This window comes from Pristiophorus japonicus, chromosome 16 (genome assembly GCF_044704955.1).
Source record: "Pristiophorus japonicus isolate sPriJap1 chromosome 16, sPriJap1.hap1, whole genome shotgun sequence".
Taxonomy (NCBI): Eukaryota; Metazoa; Chordata; class Chondrichthyes; family Pristiophoridae; genus Pristiophorus; species Pristiophorus japonicus.
Genome location: NC_091992.1, coordinates 54,600,152 through 54,613,326, shown reverse-complemented (window position 1 = coordinate 54,613,326; position 13,175 = coordinate 54,600,152). Strand labels below are relative to the sequence as shown.

The window sequence follows — 13,175 nt, the reverse complement described above, 5'->3', positions numbered from 1 at the left end:
TGAAATGGTGCTAACCATGATCTCAAGCGACATCCTCAGTGACTGTTAATTATGGTTTAAAGCGTGGCCCGAATGCGTTGATTCAGGGCAGATTTTGCGTCCGGCTATATGCAAATGATTTTGTGCGGAATCTCGAGAGAAAAAACACTTTTCAAAACTAGCGCAATTTCGGGCACAATTTTCGCCCGTTCCGGCTATATAAATACAATTTCTTGTTGTTGTTGATTGCGTCCAAAGCAGAATCTGAGCAAATTGTTGGCCCACACTCCTAACATCTCCTTCTTTTGCTCACCGTCTATTTATATCTGATTACGTCTCTGTGAAAGGCTTTTGGATGTTTATCTAGGATAAAGGCGCTATTTAAATGCAAGTTGTGGTTGTTGGTCAGCTTTTGCTCATTGTATAGCTTGGCATGTATGTGATATTATCGGCATAAAGGGATTTCTGAGCTACATGATGTGTGAGTTAAAACTGCAAAACCAAATCCCGGGGGAATAGAAGATTGAATTTCTGCTACTCTAAGAATGTTTCTGGAAAGATAGAAGTTTGCAGCACAGAATGAGAGCCTTTGTGTCTGTGCCAGCTCTTTGTGAGAGCATCGCTGTCGAACTCTCTATCGCCTTGTATCTTCCTCAGCTTCAACAACAAGGAGCTAAATTAAAAAGTAGGACCTCAAAAGTAGTAATCTCGGGATTGCTACCAGTGCCACGTGCTAGTCAGAGTAGGAATCGCAGGATAGCTCAGATGAATACGTGGCTTGAGCAATGGTGCAGCAGGGAGGGATTCAAATTCCTGGGGCATTGGAACCGGTTCTGGGGGAGGTGGGACCAGTACAATCCGGACGGTCTGCACCTGGGCAGAATCGGAACCAATGTCCTCGGGGGAGTGTTTGCTAGTGCTGTTGGGGAGGAGTTAAACTAATATGGCAGGGGGATGGGAACCAATGCAGGGAGATAGAGGGAAACAAAAAGGAGGCAAAAACAAAAGACAGAAAGGAGATGAGGAAAAGTGGAGGGCAGAGAAACCCAAGACAAAGAACAAAAAGGGCCATTGTACAGCAAAATTCTAAAAGGACAGAGGGTGTTAAAAAAACAAGCCTAAAGGCTTTGTGTCTTAATGCAAGGAGTATCCGCAATAAGGTGGATGAATTAACTGTGCAAATAGATGTTAACAAATATGATGTGATTGGGATTACGGAGACGTGGCTCCAGGATGAGCAGGGCTGGGAACTCAACATCCAGGGGTATTCAACATTCAGGAAGGATAGAATAAAAGGAAAAGGAGGTGGGGTAGCATTGCTGGTTAAGGAGGAGATTAAGGCAATAGTTAGGAAGGACATTAGCTTGGATGATGTGGAATCTATATGGGTAGAGCTGCAGAACACCAAAGGGCAAAAAACGTTAGTGGGAGTTGTGTACAGACCTCCAAACAGTAGTAGTGATGTTGGGGAGGGCATCAAACAGGAAATTAGGGGTGCGTGCAATAAAGGTGCAGCAGTTATAATGGGTGACTTTAATATGCACATAGATTGGGCTAACCAAACTGGAAGCAATACGGTGGAGGAGGATTTTCTGGAGTGCATAAGGGATGGTTTTTTAGACCAATATGTCGAGGAACCAACTAGGGGGGAGGCCATCTTAGACTGGGTGTTATGTAATGAGAAAGGATTAATTAGCAATCTCGTTGTGCGAGGCCCCTTGGGGAAGAGTGACCATAATATGGTGGAATTCTGCATTAGGATGGAGAATGAAACAGTTAATTCAGAGACCATGGTCCAGAACTTAAAGAAGGCTAACTTTGAAGGTATGAGGCGTGAATTGGCTGAGATGGATTGGCGAATGATACTTAAGGGGTTGACTGTGGATGGGCAATGGCAGACATTTAGAGACCGCATGGATGAACTACAACAATTGTACATTCCTGTCTGGCATAGAAATAAAAAAGGGAAGGTGGCTCAACCGTGGCTATCAAGGGAAATCAGGGATAGTATTAAAGCCAAGGAAGTGGCATACAAATTGGCCAGAAATAGCAGCGAACCTGGGGACTGGGAGAAATTTAGAACTCAGCAGAGGAGGACAAAGGGTTTGATTAGGGCAGGGAAAATGGAGTATGAGAAGAAGCTTGCAGGGAACATTAAGACGGATTGCAAAAGTTTCTATAGATATGTAAAGAGAAAAAGGTTAGTAAAGACAAACGTAGGTCCCCTGCAGTCAGAATCAGGGGAAGTCATAACGGGGAACAAAGAAATGGCGGACCAATTGAACAAGTACTTTGGTTCGGTATTCACGAAGGAGGACACGAGCAACCTTCCGGTTATAAAAGGGGTCAGGGGGTCTAGTAAGGAGGAGGAACTGAGGGAAATCCTTATTAGCCGGGAAATTGTGTTGGGGAAATTGATGGGATTGAAGGCCGATAAATCCCCAGGGCCTGATGGACTGCATCCCAGAGTACTTAAGGAGGTGGCCTTGGAAATAGTGGATGCGTTGACAGTCATTTTCCAACATTCCATTGACTCTGGATCAGTTCCTATGGAGTGGAGGGTAGCCAATGTAACCCCACTTTTTAAAAAAGGAGGGAGAGAGAAAACAGGGAATTATAGACCGGTCAGCCTGACATCGGTAGTGGGTAAAATGATGGAATCAATTATTAAGGATGTCATAGCAGTGCATTTGGAAAGAGGTGACATGATGGGTCCAAGTCAGCATGGATTTGTGAAAGGGAAATCATGCTTGACAAATCTTCTGGAATTTTTTGAGGATGTTTCCAGTAGAGTGGATAAGGGAGAACCAGTTGATGTGGTATATTTGGACTTTCAGAAGGCGTTCGACAAGGTCCCACACAAGAGATTGATGTGCAAAGTTAGAGCACATGGGATTGGGGGTAGTGTACTGACATGGATTGAGAACTGGTTGTCAGACAGGAAGCAAAGAGTAGGAGTAAATGGGTACTTTTCAGAATGGCAGGCAGTGACTAGTGGGGTACCGCAAGGTTCTGTGCTGGGGCCCCAGCTCTTTACACTGTACATTAATGATTTAGATGAGGGGATTAAATGTAGTATCTCCAAATTTGCGGATGACACTAAGTTGGGTGGCAGTGTGAGCTGCGAGGAGGATGCTGTGAGGCGGCAGAGCGACTTGGATAGGTTAGGTGAGTGGGCAAATGCATGGCAGATGAAGTATAATGTGGATAAATGTGAGGTTATCCACTTTGGTGGTAAAAACAGAGAGACAGACTATTATCTGAATGGTGACAGATTAGGAAAAGAGGAGGTGCAAAGAGACCTGGGTGTCATGGTACATCAGTCATTGAAGGTTGGCATGCAGGTGCAGCAGGCGGTTAAGAAAGCAAATGGCATGTTGGCCTTCATAGCAAGGGGATTTGAATACAGGGGCAGGGAGGTGTTGCTACAGTTGTACAGGGCATTGGTGAGGCCACACCTGGAGTATTGTGTACAGTTTTGGTCTCCTAACCTGAGGAAGGACATTCTTGCTATTGAGGGAGTGCAGCGAAGGTTCACCAGACTGATTCCCGGGATGGCGGGACTGACCTATCAAGAAAGACTGGATCAACTGGGCTTGTATTCACTGGAGTTCAGAAGAATGAGAGGGGACCTCATAGAAACATATAAAATTCTGACGGGTTTAGACAGGTTAGATGCAGGAAGAATGTTCCCAATGTTGGGGAAGTCCAGAACCAGGGGTCACAGTCTAAGGATAAGGGGTAAGCCATTTAGGACCGAGATGCGGAGGAACTTCTTCACCCAGAGAGTGGTGAACCTGTGGAATTCTCTACCACAGAAAGTTGTTGAGGCCAATTCACTAAATATATTCAAAAAGGAGTTAGATGAGGTCCTTACTGCTAGGGGGATCAAGGGGTATGGCGAGAAAGCAGGAATGGGGTACTGAAGTTGGATGTTCAGCCATGAACTCATTGAATGGCGGTGCAGGCTAGAAGGGCCGAATGGCCTACTCCTGCACCTATTTTCTATGTTTCTATGTTTCTATTTCCAAATCTTCTGTTTTATTAATCTGGCTGTGAAAGAAAAAGGGGTTTTTGAAGATTGAAAAAAAAGGCCAAAAGTGAGACTGAACTTGAGCAAACACGTTTTCTTTTTATAGTTACACAAAGACTGGGCCAGTAAACAAAGTCACATGGCGCTGGCAGAAAGTGTTGAGTGTTGCACAAGACGGGCTGGCCACTCCCAGTCAGGCTCTGGGACTTATCCACATCCCGCTGACAGACTGGGCGGGATTTGTTCTCTGCCCGTTGACTGTTGGACAGGTGTTTGTCTCTGCAACAAACATGGAACTCCTGGCTCTCTCCGAGTTCCTGTTCCCGGCATTTGACAGATTCACCGCGCTGACCGTCTTCTGCACTGTCTTTGTCCTGGCCTTTGACTTCATGAAGAGACGGAAGAAGTGTCAGAACTACCCTCCCGGTCCCTGGGCTCTGCCTTTCATTGGGAACATTCTTCAGGTGGACCTCAGCAACCCTCACCTGTCCTTTGCAAAGGTACAGTACAAGCTGTGGGATGGTCCAGACTGAATGGGGCTGGCTGAAGGTGAGGGTCACATTCTGTGCAGCACATTTAACCCTCTCACTTTCTCTCTCCTTCCGTTATTGAGTTGCTTTTCAATGTGTTCCTCCATTTCCGTCCTATTAATTGTGTCTCCCGTTCTTTCCATCTGTCCCTTGTTTACTCCAAGTTTTCTTTACACACAGGATTGCTTTTATTCAGATCATTCTTTCTTTAATGGTGTCAAGTATAACTTGTGTGTTCAGTGTGCTCATGTTCCAGGTTTAGACTGAGTGCAGAGCACAATAGTGTAAGGGAGGGGCCCCGTTGGGTCGATCAGTTTTCTCCCTCTCTATTTCTGTTTCCCTGAATTGTTTTGTTTTCTAGCTTGCTTTTCCTTCTGTCTTCCTCGATTTCCACCCTGTTTGTCTCTTTTATTGCACTTTTCTTACCTTATCCTATTTATTGACCAATTGTTCTCTCCATGCCCTTTCTTTTATAGGGTCAAGTATAACTTTGGTGTTCAATGTACTCTTGTTCCGTGTTTAAATTGAATTACATTCACATTATGGATAATTAATGTAGGGCTGGATTTCCGGTTGTCCAGCGCCTCAGTTAGCGGTCCGGAGGGGTGTTAATGCGAGTGTTGGAGCTTAGAGATCGGGTGTGCAGCTTGTAGCGCCCCGCCGGAAAATGGAGTTGAGGTTTCTCGGCAGTGCCAAACAGTCACGCCTGTCTGCTGACGATCAGTCCGATCATGACGTCAGTGGGGTGCAACGACCACACTTGTGCCTCGCTCGCTAAATTAGGTGCGGCCAACTCATTTAGCGACCACCTCTAATCACGTTTGAAAAAACAGTCGGTACCACCTTCCACAGTCGTTAACTGGTGGCTACTTAAAGGGCTGAGGAAGCGCTTCCCTCGGCGGTCAGTCAGTGCAACATTTGCAGAGAGCACGGTGCGTGAGCCTCCGGGTTTGTAGCAGCAGACAGACATAACATTACAGTTTGAAAACAAGTGAATTTGAAAACTTTCATGGGTGCATGACAATAGGGGTGCTGAAGCAGCGCTTCCAATGCCTGGACTGCTCTGGAGGCAGCCTTCGATATTCCCCTCACCAGGTCTCGCTGTTCATCGTGGTGTGCTGCATGCTGCACAACTTGGCCATCATGAGGGCCCAGGACTTGCCGGAGGGATCACAGGCCCACCTCAGGAGGGGGAGGAGGATGAGAATGAGGAGGAGGACGAGGAACAGGAGCCTGGCGATGCATGTGGTACTAGCATGTGATGCGTCATCGTACGGGGTCGGGTGTGTATTGCAACAAGCTAATGAATCTGGGAAATTGCAACCGGTTACTTATGCACCAGAAGTCTGTCTAAGGCTGAGAGAGCCGACAGCATGATTGAAAAAGAAGCGTTAGCGTGTGTTTATGGGGTAAAGAAAATGCATCAATATCTGTTTGGGCTCAAATTCGAATTGGAAACTGACCATAAGCCACTTATATCCCTGTTTTCAAGAGTGAAGGGATAAATACGAATGCATCGGCCCGCATCCAGGGATGGTCGCTCACATTTCCGCATACAACTATGCCATCCGCTACAGGCCAGGCACAGAAAACTGTGCCGATGCTCTCAGTACGCTGCCATTGCCCACCACGGGGGTGGAAATGGCACAGCCTGCAGATTTAGTCATTGTAATGGAAGCGATCGAGAGTGAGCCCTTTACTTTGTGCTCACAGTATCAAGTCAGACTCTTTATTCATACATAACACTGACCATCAATAACATGAACACTGACCATCAATAACATGACACAAATAACCTTCCGGAAATATTGGGGAACAAGTTCTAGCGAGAAGGAGGAACTGAAGGAAATCCTTATTAGTCAGGAAATTGTGTTTGGGATTGAAGGCCGATAAATCCCCAGGGCCTGATAGTCTGCATCCCAGAGTACTTAAGGAAGTGACCCTAGAAATAGTGGATGCATTGGTGATCATATTCCAACAGTCTATCGACTCTGGATCAGTTCCTTTGGATTGGAGGGTAGCTAATGTAACACCACTTTTTAAAAAAGGAGGGAGAGAGAAAACGGAGAATTATAGACCAGTTAGCCTGACATCAATAGTGGGGAAAATGTTGGAATCAATTATTAAAGATGAAATAGCAGTGCATTTGGAAAGCAGTGACAGGATCGGTCCAAGTCAGCATGGATTGATGAAAGGGAAATCATGCTTGACAAATCTTCTAGAATTTTTTGAGGATGTAACTAGTAGAGTGGACAAGGGCGAACCAGTGGATGCGATGTATTTGGCCTTTCAAAAGGCTTTTGACAAGGTCCCACACAAGAGATTGGTGTGCAAAATTAAAGTATTGGGGGTAATGTATTGACGTGGATAGAGAACTGGTTGGCAGACAGGAAGCAGAGAGTCGGGATAAACGGGTCCTTTTCAGAATGGAAGGCAGTGACTAGTGGGGTGCCGCTGGGCTCAGTGCTGGGACCCCAGCTATTTACAATATACATCAATGACTTAAACGAAGGAATTGAGAGTAATATCTCCAAGTTTGCAGATGACACTAAGCTGGGTGGTGGTGTGAGCTGTGAGTAGGATGCTAAGAGGCTGCAGGTTGACTTGGACAGGTTAGGTGAGTGGGCAAATGCATGGCAGATGCATTATAATGTGCATAAATGTGAGGTCATCCACTTTGTTCGCAAAAACATGAAGGCAGAATATTATCTGAAATGCGGCAGATTAGGAAAAGGGGAGGTGCAACGAGAACTGGGTGTCATGGTACATCAATCATTGAAGATTGGCATGCAGGTACAGCAGGCGGTGAAGAAGGCAAATGGCATGTTGGCCTTAATAGCTAGGGGATTTGAGTATAGGAGCAGGGAAGTCTTACTGCAGTTGTACAGGGCCTTGGTGAGGCCTCACCTGGAATATTGTGCACAGTTTTGGTCTCCTAATCTGAGGAAGGACATTCTTGCTATTGAGGGAGTGCAGTGAAGGTTCACCAGACTGATTCCTGGGATGGCAGGACTGACATATGAGGAGAGACTGGATCGACTGGGCCTGTATTCACTGGCGTTTAGAAGAATGAGACGGGATCTCATAGAAACATATAAAATTTTGACGGGACTGGACAGGTTAGATGCAGGAAGAATGTTCCTGATGTTGGTGGAGTCCAGAACCAGGGGTTACAGTCTAAGGATAGGGGGTAAGCCATTTAGGACCGAGATGAGGAGAAACTTCTTCACTCAGAGAGTTGTTAACCTGTGGAATTCTCTACCACAGAAAGTTGTTGATTCCAGTTCGTTGGATATATTCAAGAGGGAGTTGGGTTGGATATGGCCCTTATGTCTAAAGGGATCAAGGGGTATGGAGAGAAAGCAGGAAAGGGGTACTGAGGTGAATGATCAGCCATGATCTTATTGAATGGTGGTGCAGGCTCGAAGGGCCGAATGGCCTACTCCTACACCTATTTTCTATGTTTCTGTGAACACTGACCATCAATAACATGAACACTAACCATCAATAACGTCTATCCTTCTCCAACACCTCTCCACAATAATGCAGCTGCGTGGGTCGACACTCGCCTGGTTCCATTATTTACTAACTAATCGTGGCCAGAAAATTACGTGCATCGGCTTCTCTTCCCTCCCCTGCATTTTTATGTCTGATGTCCCCCAAGGATCTATCCTTGGCCCCCTCCTATTTCTTAACTGCATTTTGCCCCTTGGTGACATCATCCAACAACACAGCATAAGTTTCCACATGTACGCTGATGACGCCCAGCTCTACCTCACTATCACTTCTCTCCACCCCTTCACGGTCTTTAAATTTTCAGACTGCTTGTCCGAAATCCAGTTCTGGATGAGCAGAAATTTTCTCCAATTGAATATTGGGAAGAACAAAGCCATTGTTTTCGGTCCCCGTCACAAACTTTGTTCCCTAGACACTGACTCCACCCTATCCCCAACTTCTGTCTGAGGCTGAACCACACTGTTTGCAACCTTGATGTCATATTTGACCCTGAAATGAGCTTGTGACCACTTAGCATAACTTTAGACCACGTAATTCCATCTCCGTAACATCGTCCACGTAATTCCATCTCCGTAACATTGTCCGTCTCCGCCCTTGCCGCAGCTTATCTGCTGCTGAAACCCTCATCCATGTCTTTGTTACTAGCATTGACTATTCCAATGCACTCCTGGCTGGTCTCCCACATTCTACCCTACGTAAACTAGAGGTGATCCAAAACTCTGCTACCAGTGTCCTAACTCGCACCAAGTCCCGCTCATCCATCACCCCTGGGCTCGCTGACCTACATTGGCTTCCGGTTAAGCAATGCCTCGATTTCAAAATTTTCATCCTTATTTTCAAATCCCTCCATGGTCTCGCCCCTCCCTAGCTCTGTAATCTCCTCCAGCCCCACACCCCGCCCCCCGAGATGTCTGCGCTCCTCTAATTCTGCCCCCCTGAGCATCCCTGATTATAATCGCTCAAACATTAATGACCATGCCATTTGTCGCCTAGGCCCCAAGCTCTGGAACGCCCTCACTAACCCTCTCCGTCTCTCTACCTCGCTTTCCTCCTTTAAGATTCTCCTTAAAACCGACCACTCACCTGCGCTAATTTCTACTTTTGGGGCTCGATGTCAATTTTTTAAATCTCAATACCCCTGTGAAGCACCTTGGGAAGTTTCACTACGTTAAAGGCGCTATATAAATAAAAGTTGTTGTTGTGTAGCATCTCACCTTGGAATTCCCATTGGGAAACCCATCGATGCCAGAAATGGTGCTGGGGAGGACAAAGTAAATAAATTACAACTTTTCATAAAAATCCAGGTACAGGACCTGCCTACGAAAAACTGCGCTGGCTTGCAAAGGGAGTCGTGTTTGTTGAAGCTCATGACCATTTTACACTGTGGCAGCAGTCAGCTGGGACAGGAAAAGCCAGCCTGGCTTCGCCTGGAACCTCCTACGGAGTGAATTATGAAGCGAAAACCATGTCACGTGCAATTAATCCAACCCAGTTTCTAATTATAAAATGTCAGATCGCTGGGCCTGAATGATTGAAATATACTTTGCTTTTAGCCCTGATAGTGAAATTGGAAAGGGGCTTAATGGAATAACATTGGGGCAACTTCACAAGAGAGGATGAAGCATCAGGGCACCAACTATGCTTTTAATATTTTCTTTGGCTTTACATTCATCGAGGATGCACTATCCCAGTTTACCATGCACCATTTACTCTTCCGATCATAGAGCGGGAGAGTGGCAGTGGAGTTTGGGGCTGGGTATTAGAAAAGGATGTGGGAAGAACCTGGAACGTAATAATCAATTTAGAAATTACTACTTGCAACATTAGAATACAAAGGCCTAACTCATTTGTACGACATTCTGCTGTGCACTTTTTAACTAAAACATGAACTCATTCAATATAAAGGAGCTTGTGCCTCTGTTACAACAGCAAGTAAAGGAATAGCATAGGAATTAGTTAAATGCATGTCTGCCAAGCTCACATTAGTTGGCATGTTCAATCTTGGTCGCGCTGCGTATGTGATTAACCCAGGGATACAGAATTCACTGACGTTTCTGGCCCTCGTGAAACCTTATTATTCAAACTCTGAAAGGACAAAAGATTAAGGGAGACCTCCTTAATAAGAGCAAAGCAGTGATTGACCTTTAGTAGGTCTTTTATTGCTGACGGGTAAGCTGAAGTTCCATGCTGCTGTGACAAGACGGGCTGGCCACTCCCAATCAGGCTCTGGGACTTATCCACATCCCGCTGACAGACTGGGCGGGATTTGTTCTCTGCCCGTTGACTGTTGGACAGGTGTTTGTCTCTGCAACAAACATGGAACTCCTGGCTCTCTCCGAGTTCCTGCTCCCGGCATTTGACAGATTCACCGCGCTGGCCGTCTTCTGCACTGTCTTTGTCCTGGCCTTTGACTTCATGAAGAGACGGAAGAAGTGTCAGAACTACCCTCCCGACCCTGGGCTCTGCCTTTCATTGGGAACATTCTTCAGGTGGACCTCAGCAACCCTCACCTGTCCTTTGCAAAGGTACAGTACAAGCTGTGGGATGGTCCAGACTGAATGGGGCTGGCTGAAGGTGAGCGTCACATTCTGTGCAGCACATTTAACCCTCTCACTTTCTCTCTCCTTCCGTTATTGAGTTGCTTTTCAATGTGTTCCTCCATTTCCGTCCTATTAATTGTGTCTCCCGTTCTTTCCATCTGTCCCTTGTTTACTCCAAGTTTTCTTTACACACAGGATTGCTTTTATTCAGATCATTCTTTCTTTAATGGTGTCAAGTATAACTTGTGTGTTCAGTGTGCTCATGTTCCAGGTTTAGACTGAGTGCAGAGCACAATAGTGTAAGGGAGGGGCCCCGTTGGGTCGATCAGTTTTCTCCCTCTCTATTTCTGTTTCCCTGAATTGTTTTGTTTTCTAGCTTGCTTTTCCTTCTGTCTTCCTCGATTTCCACCCTGTTTGTCTCTTTTATTGCACTTTTCTTACCTTATCCTATTTATTGACCAATTGTTCTCTCCATGCCCTTTCTTTTATAGGGTCAAGTATAACTTTGGTGTTCAATGTACTCTTGTTCCGTGTTTAAATTGAATTACATTCACATTATGGATAATTAATGTAGGGCTGGATTTCCGGTTGTCCAGCGCCTCAGTTAGCGGTCCGGAGGGGTGTTAATGCGAGTGTTGGAGCTTAGAGATCGGGTGTGCAGCTTGTAGCGCCCCGCCGGAAAATGGAGTTGAGGTTTCTCGGCAGTGCCAAACAGTCACGCCTGTCTGCTGACGATCAGTCCGATCATGACGTCAGTGGGGTGCAACGACCACACTTGTGCCTCGCTCGCTAAATTAGGTGCGGCCAACTCATTTAGCGACCACCTCTAATCACGTTTGAAAAAACAGTCGGTACCACCTTCCACAGTCGTTAACTGGTGGCTACTTAAAGGGCTGAGGAAGCGCTTCCCTCGGCGGTCAGTCAGTGCAACATTTGCAGAGAGCACGGTGCGTGAGCCTCCGGGTTTGTAGCAGCAGACAGACATAACATTACAGTTTGAAAACAAGTGAATTTGAAAACTTTCATGGGTGCATGACAATAGCGGTGCTGAAGCAGCGCTTCCGATGCCTGGACTGCTCTGGAGGCAGCCTTCGATATTCCCCTCACCAGGTCTCGCTGTTCATCGTGGTGTGCTGCATGCTGCACAACTTGGCCATCATGAGGGCCCAGGCCTTGCCGGAGGGATCGCAGGCCCACCTCAGGAGGGGGAGGAGGAGGACGAGAACGAGGAGGAGGAGGAGGAAGAGGACGAGGAACAGGAGCCTGGCGATGCCCCGAATGCCCAGCAAGATGATGAGGACCAGCAGCAGCCACGGAGGAGGCAGCGTGCCAATGTTGTCGGTGCAAGAGCCACGTGGCAGCAGCTCATAAGGCATCGCTTTGCTTAAATGGAGGGAACTGAGGGATGCAGCGAATGATGACCGCGCATTGTGCCATGATCATACCACATCTCCGTCACAAGTCCACAGTCATACACCAGAGGCTGAAGGAGATGGTCAAAGTAACATTTTATTTATTTACATCCCTCAAACAACCCCAAAACCCCTGCAAATAATAAAAACTGGAGCTAGCAGCCCTTTAAACACCAGAATACATAATGATCATCAACAACATATGTGCAAACGCCCCATTAATGCGTCTTGCTCAGGCATTTCCCACCCTTCTGCCTCAGCCACCCTGCCCCTCCCCGCCCCCTCAATACCTACTGCTCCTCCTCAATGTGACCTCAGTTGTATTTGACCAATGAGAGATTGACATGAAAGTTACAATAATGGATTCTGTTTTTCCACATTGTGTCTGAGGGAGACAGGACAGAAGGCCTGCAATGATGCAATATATTTAAGGTGGAAATAGACAGGTTTTTGAACGATAAGGGAGTGAAGGGTTATGGGGAACGGGCAGGGAAGTGGCTTTGGGGCCAAGATCAGATCAGCCATGATCTTATTGAATGGCAGAGCAGGCTCGAGGGGCTAAATGGCCTACTCCTGCTCCTATTTCTTCTGTTCTTATTATCTGACGTGCCACCGTAACATTTTTATGCCTATTTTGAGTTTCACCATCCTTTAGCAGCATAGCTGAGTTGTTGCAGCATTTATCAGTATCAGATTCGCAGTCGGTTGGATGGTTGATTAGCTAAAGAAAATAACCAATGCACAGGAAGAATCCAGCCCCACCCTTGGCATCGGCACATGGTCTGGAATGCCAACCTCCCTGGAACCCAGCACTAACTGGGGCAGGGGTGCCGAACCATTCTTTCTGGGTTACTCGATGTGCTGTGCCTATTTGAAATCATTCCAAACGGCACAATCTCTGATCAAAGTTGTATTTGACCAATGAGAGATTGACGTGAACGTTACAATAATGGATTCTGTTTTTCCACATTTCATTCTTCTCTTTATTTTTAAGCTGGCGAAGAAACAAGGTAATGTATTCAGCGTACAGTTTGGATGGACCAACCTGGTGGTACTGAGCGGCTACGAAACCCTGAAAGAGGCACTGGTGAAGAAATCAGAAGATTTTGCTGACCGGCCAACTTTACCAGTATATGAAGAAATGTTGAAGCGCACTGGAGAAGGT

The 13,175-nt window shown here is 46.4% G+C and overlaps 1 pseudogene; it reads left to right on the top strand.

The window, feature by feature from the left end:
* Positions 1-10,399: 10,399 nt before the first annotated feature.
* LOC139226511 (cytochrome P450 2D20-like) overlaps positions 10,400-13,175 on the top strand; it is a 34,908-nt pseudogene continuing 32,132 nt past the window's right edge.